The following is a 7,502-nucleotide window of genomic DNA, read 5'->3' on the forward strand; positions in this document are numbered from 1 at the left end:
GAGAGAAAGAGATTAAAATGGTTTATTTATATATATATATATATATATATATATATATATATATATATATATATATATATACACACACACACACATTTTATATATATATATATATATATATATATATATATATATATATATATATATATATATATATATATAATGTGTATATATATCTGCACGGCGGTGTATTGTTATAAAAACCCTAAGCACTCCATCCCTTATACAGTAACAGTTCTGTAAGCTGAGAGAATGCCTCCCTGCGGCTCCTCAGGTGTTTCCCATTATCTCTTTGAAGGAGCATTGGCCCCATTTCTCGCCTGTCAGGCCGGGACCCCCCCAACACATTCTCCTAAGCTGCACTGTAATATGCTGCAGATCCCCCCAAAGTGTAAACATATTTACAGCCTTTCTATGTCTCCCAGCGGGCCACTGAGGTATCTAACTATGGCCCTCCAGCAAACGTGGCTCAAGGTGAGGGCACGTACTGTATGCGCCTCTACCAAACAGCATCTGAAAGCCACTACGCCCATCTGAAACCATATATAGCGTATTTATTGGGGGGGGGGTCTTCCTGGATGTAACAGAAACCTGTTGAGTGACAGACAGTCGATAATTCTTTCAGCGCGTGTTTCAGAGTCCTGACGACACAAAAGGAAAGCAATGAGAAAGTATGTCAGTAACACACACCCAGGATTTGCCACCTTTTGCCTTAATATATACTGTTACAGTACGAGGCCTGTAATGTGAGAGCGTGCTTTTGAGCCGGGCCAAAGACATCACAGCATGGCTGAGCATAAATAGCCCCTTGCACAAAGTCCTTGGCTTTGTGATGAGTGTCAGAAAAATGTCTCCATGTCTCCATTTCTGCAAAGAGAAAGAGGAACAGTGTAAAAGGGGACTCCTGGTTATGTGGAGCTAGAAGAGAAGGGTGAACGATATATATCACACAATATGTATCAGGATGTAAAACAGACACAATGCTGTTAAAAAAATATATTTAAAAAACATTTTAAACTCCATAAAGATAAAATGAGATAAATAAAATTAGATAATGGGATAATTGATTGAAAGCCAATCAGATGGTTGTTACTATGTAGTTTATACAGTTACTATTTTATACAGGAAGTGATGCAAAGAGTCCAAAATACCAGGTTGGCATCGCTCAGCTTGTCCAAAAATGCATGTGTAAAGCATGTCCTTCCAGGGTGGCTCAAAGCGTACCCCAGATGGCTTACATTCTAGCTTCATCTCTCATGTGTTGCAGGTTGGTTTGGATCGTCTGGGGGTCCATGAGGAATGGTTTGCTCTCTATTTTACACTGAAGCCGCCCTCTGACACCATACTTCTGCCCTCTCAAACACTGCTTTAAAAGGTCCTTCATACATGATACAGATCTGCCATAACTGCACCAGACAGCTGCTTACCTCCGAGCACAATGTCAACACTACAAGAACAGAAACCCCCTTGACCAGTGGGACGGTCCTTCAGCTCGTTTTCCATTCTTTTGTAATTACAGGGAAAGTGCTGTCTGTGGTCATTTCTCCATCTGCTCGTGTAATGCTAGTGTACCAGACATAAGCTGAAGGTCGTTCCAAAGCCAAATGACAGGTGATGGGCTGTGGCTCCTAAGCTCACTCAGAAGCAGAAGGATTCCCATAGGCTACGGTTCTTCTTTCCACATGAGAACCCTTCAACTGTCAGGGATATATGAAGCAGACTGAACCTACAGGTCAAGTACAAGAGCTGTAATATCAGGCCTCTGGGAAACAGTTTCAGGCTATGGCCGTGCCATTTCACCGTTTTTGAAGACGACACCTGGAGCACACATGTTCACATTCAACACTAATAGCAGCAGTAAGTTTTAAAGATGGCTTACTTTTCATGTGATGTCCATTTCGATGGCACCCACTGCTTTCAGTCTTCATCTCTTACAATCTCTTATCAGTCCATCTTAAGCCTGTTCTACTGCCCTGCTCTCACTAGTGCTGCAGATGCCTACCTGTCAGGTGGCTCCCAAAAGGTCATTCATCCTCTTTAAATGACCTTTTCCTGAGGGGTCAGTTATTGAGGAGCTCCTGTCTTCCAGACCCACCCGATCCTGAGCATTCCTGGCATAGCAAAGAGGGTGTCGAGGCATGACTGTTTCAGCACACGAACCAGGTGTACACTTCTGCTCAGGATTTGCAGACCCCTTTTAAGCTCATAATTAAAATTCAGTTCATTTAAAATTGATAAAAGATAACCGATGTACATTTAGATAGCATATGTCTGACAAAACTGAAAAGTGATTGTTATCTTATAAATGTCATTTTTTAGTTTTTAAGTTGATTTATTTATAACTCTGAACTGTAAGTACAAACTATAGGACCATCAGTTGCCCATTTCTGTCAATTTTACCCCTTAAACAGCATAAAGCCCGTCAGTGGGCTAAAACGTCTATTACCAACGAATAGCCCCGCCAGTTTGCACAGAAGTCCCTGTAGTTACAGAGTAATAGGCCTTAGTGTGTAGTAAGCCTTGCTGTGTTAAAGTGTTAAAAGGGTCCTAGAATTGAATAAGGTGAGAGTTTGGGACATGAAAGGGAAACAGCTGTAAAATGGGCCAATTCCCAAACTGTTACATAACAGTCTCAGCTTTTTATATTTACGCCCCCAAAGTCAATATACACCCAGCACACTGCAGAAAGCCCCAGTCAAAGCTGAGGCGCAGTAAAACACAGCAGCCACTTCAGGAGAAAATGGGTTGCTATGAGAGCCGCACTACGAGCCCACCATAAAAGGAGAAACAGGGTTATTTTACTGAGGTAAAATAACAGGGTGGTAAATCGCTTCTTAAACCACATCTGAGCCTTTTGTCCTCAAACCGAAATGTACACAAACACTACTTACACAACAAAGAACAACTTAGATTCTCAATAAAACCATACAAAGCCACTGTAGAGGTGAACACTGTAAGATGATTTGGCGACACTGAAGCCTTTTTTGGGCAACCATGAATTGCATCAATGGGCCTTGGGTGCCCATGACCCTGTCAACGATTCACAGGGATTTTGGTCTGGTGCTCTGCCCCAGTCATCTAGCCTTCACAACTGCTGTTGTCAAAGTGGCTTTCAACACATCACCATCAAGGACTGACTGATTATTGACTTGCTTTATAATACGGTCAAAGAACTATTTAAAAATACTGCATCATATTTAGCCATATAATGATATATTTCTCAAATCTACAGATAAAGAACCACATTTTAAACAAAAATTTCTTAATAAACCATTTCTTATGTTATTATACTAAATAATTTGGAAATATGTATTAATTATTTCTCAGTTAAATCTGGATACAGTGTAGATATCAAATATAAAGAAGTGATTATTGGTTTGAGTTGTAGTGACTCTTCTGTAAATTGTATTTTTTAATCTGATGATTCTTAAACACTATTTAAACTGAATTAAAATGTGGTAAATATGAGCCACGCCTTAAGGTTTTCTTAGTGTAACTGAAATGATCCTAAATTTATCCTAAAATGATCAAAATTTGCTGGACGAATGAATGTGTTCATTTTTTGTTAGTTTGGCTGATTTTTTTTTTTGGGGGGGGGGGGGGGGTGTCATTGATTGTATTATTGTATGTGTGTATATTTATTCACAAAAACTGGAAAAAAAAATAAATGCACATCCAACCCTGAGAGCCCACCAAAGTCCTTATAGACAAGTCCTATAGACAAGCCTGTTCACATTGCCGCCATCTTTGCAACACTGATGGGCAGCTATTTCCAGTCATACAAGACCAGGCTTCTACCTCTGTGAATGGGGAGAGACCAAAATACTCAAAACTATTTTAAATCACAGATGAAATCTAGTAAATCTAGTAATCTAGTAAAAATGAATAGTTTGTACTGTTCAGCTTAAAAATGCACATTTTTTGGCTTGTTCTGGCTCCACATCTCCACATCAAGGCAGGGGTTCCTCTATTTGCGGCATTACCAACAAGCTGATTGGCTCATAATGTTAAAAGACGGGATTTTATCTGTAAACAGACACCATGTTAAGCGTTACGGGAACTACCATTCATATTTTAAACAGTGGCCGCTCTTCTCATCTGGTGCCTGCCTAGCCACTACGGGCTAATAAATACAATCAAATTAGCATTAGCTTAACTCTTAGATCTTTCCTATTTTCTCCTGCTCAAATTCAGAATTCAGTTATGGAAATGCTTTGGAATTTGCCAGCTAGCAGGACGGATACACAGGATACAACATTGTGAACTTGGTGAAACTGATGAGGCTTAAGGATGTTACACAATGTTACACAAAAAATCTAGAATTGAATCTAGATCTTGTGGGTGTGTGAAAGAATGTGGGGAGTTGTGTTAGCTTTGTGTTTTTGAGACTTATCAGTAGTGTCTGTCTCCTCTAGGTGTCAGCGAGGGGAACTGCAGTTTCACAATTTTGCTTTAATTGCAGAAACGTGCAGAAAAATGGCACATAAAACCTCATCACGATACATTTATCCAGTATTATAAACTGGTCTGTAACTTTGGTTGGGGTTGAAAATTGTCTAGAGGCAGTTTCACATTACACATTGCCCATTTACAACCATCTTTTTCATTTTATGATTGGCTCATGAATAATGTACTGAGCTCTGTTCGCTCTGATTGGCTGGTTTACAGCCAAGCACCATGATGGCTCAAAAACAGATCGATATAGGTGTGTCCGAAATAGCTGTGCCCTATTAGTGCACTACTTAAGGCTTCTGCCATTTTGTTGTGGTGTTCGAAAACGTAGTGCAGATTTTTCAGTGCTCTGTAACAATCCCACAATGCACCACAATATATATAGTAAACAAACGATATACCCTATTGGACATGGAATACCCATAATTCATCGCGTTGTTTGGTTTAAAGATACTAATTATTTTTTGTAATTATTCCAGCCAATGCCGAAAAGTAAAGTCTTACCGAAAGTGTAGCTATCCTCCATGACTAGCTGAACAGCCTCATCAGAAATGCTTCACGGCTCGGGTTATCTTTTAGCCTAGCACATATACTCTTGTGCTGCACAGATACAAAGTACAACAAGTTTGGATTAGTGAACTTGAAAAAAACTACTTTCTCTCTTACAAAAAGCTTAAAACGTAATTCCAGGACACAACAACAGTAGTATTTAAAAATATATAACAGCTGGGAGTTTTCTTCTCAGCCAATACCACACTAAGATTGGCGCAAAATGCGTTCTGGGATGTTTGGCTGTCCCAAGTCCACACAAATCTACTCTTGATGAATTCTCGATTACACTGCAGCGCAAGAACACATCTGGGCATTTGGACTGTACTTGGGCTGTGACTGATGACGTTTCACAAGTCCACACAAGCACAGACAAAAACACAAGATGAGAATCGGCTACTGTCTCATACTCCCAGAATTTGACCTCAGCGTGTTACTGTTGTGCTATTGTAGACCATAGAGCAAGAACACTGGTGTATCTAGCCAAAATTTGTCTTTCAAAGTCCAGACTTTGAAAGAGGTTTGGAGGAGGTTTTACTAGTCTTTGGTAACACAGCAGTGGATGAGGTTCCCAGTATGTTGGTTCCATGTACCAAACTATTTATTCAACTACATCCTTAAAAAAAATAAGGGTGCTTCAAAGGGTTCTTTGAGCGATACCAAAAAAACAACAAAAAACTCACTTTTGGTACCATTAGGAACCATATTTATAACCAGAAAAAGGTTCCTCTATGGCATCGTCCCAAAAAACATTTGAAGAACCATTTTAACAAAGTATGACGAGATAAATACGATTCTCCATTACAGGACTTCTTTAACAAGTACTATAGAGTTCACTCTTACGCTCATTTAAGAGAATCTCATTCCTCAAATCACATGTTGTGTCAGTAAAGTACAGGAGAACATGTTCATACTGTAATTGGCTCATTAATATTGAAGTATAACTTGGTTTTTATGTTCTCTGCTGCTACACGAATCCACTAAAAATGTATGCCTCTACGCGGTGTCTGGATGTTACATATTGAGGCAGACTTTAATTGGTTTTGCTCATCTATAATCCACCAGCAGCTGAGCCCAGGGCACAGCAGCAGTCCACGGAGCTCCCCTGAGCTTCATGGATCAATGAGCAGTGGCCAGTCTAGACTCTGACCACTCTAAAGTGACTGACACACGCCCTGCTGCTGCTGCTGCCTCCTTCATCCCAGCACTACTGAGTAGAATGGCAAGCTAGACAGGATAAGCGAAGCGCTTTTTGGCAGGGCCATATTTCAGACTGCGCCACTTGAAAAACGGCCTGCAAAAAAATAACCTGAGCGACCATTCCGACCACAGGAGGATGAAAAAGCACTCCAGTGTTTTATTAGACCGCACATCTTTCTACCTAAAGCAACACTTAAGGCCTTTTACAATTTTCCGAAGACCCAGAGTATTTTCCCGGAGCTGCTGCCACACCACGACTCCCTCAAAAGTCTGACCAGGGAATTATTTATGAATTATTCATCCAGTCTCTCTAAAGTCCATTAAGTCGACTGCAGCCAGGAAGCCGTGTGCATGTCCTGAGGGAGACTGACCTGCCTGAGGAGGCAGCAGAACAGAAAGCTTTACGGACGGCACGGAGAAACGGCAATTACAGAAGCAGCCAACTGTTTTCCTTATGTTAAATAATGACAACCAGCTCTTTTACAGCACTGCGTGGGTCAGAAACATATGCATGACAATTACAACAGCTTCCCCACACGCCTGCCTACGCACATGTGCCCCTACTTCATGCTGCATAGGTGATGGGCTACAGAAGAGTCTTGTCTGAGGCTGCAGTCAAATGTAGTCAATCAGCCAAGACGTGTTTGGTGTCTGAATCAGAGCTCATCAGCCATGCAAGCTTACGGTCACTCATTAGCATCTTGGCTAAATCAATGCAGACCCTTTTTTTAATGTTTTGCTTGTTTTCATAGGTGATGGTACGTCCATTACCAGTTTGCTACACTAGCCTCGCAGCTCCAGTGCAAAACCAAAGGATCTTGGCTGACTGACTGCATTTGAGACGAAGGGAACATGGTGTTATTGGATTTTTTGGCTGCGTTAAGGTGACCAATTGGTGGATCTGCTTCTTGTCTTGGTTACTCAGCTGCTGAGCCAAGAACAGCAATCTGCTTAACGATCATTTCCCAGTACTTGGTGCTGCACTCTAACAAATATCTGCAAAAATCAACATATTTCTAAGTTATGTCCGAAGCTATTCACGTCATATCCCCTACATGTCAAACTCCAGACTTCAATCGCTTCATCTTATAAACGCTTCGAATAACCAACATTTAGATTTATTATTTTATATCGTAGGACACTGTTTTAGACAAATATTAATGATAGTTTCTTTTTAAGGATCTGACAGATAGTTACAAATATCTCAGTATGTTAACAGATACTGATATAGATATAATAGATATTTTTTTAAAGCAACACTTAATTACTTTAATATTTCTACTCACATTTGAATCAGCTTT

This window comes from Salminus brasiliensis, chromosome 17, assembly GCF_030463535.1.
Source record: "Salminus brasiliensis chromosome 17, fSalBra1.hap2, whole genome shotgun sequence".
Taxonomy (NCBI): Eukaryota; Metazoa; Chordata; class Actinopteri; order Characiformes; family Bryconidae; genus Salminus; species Salminus brasiliensis.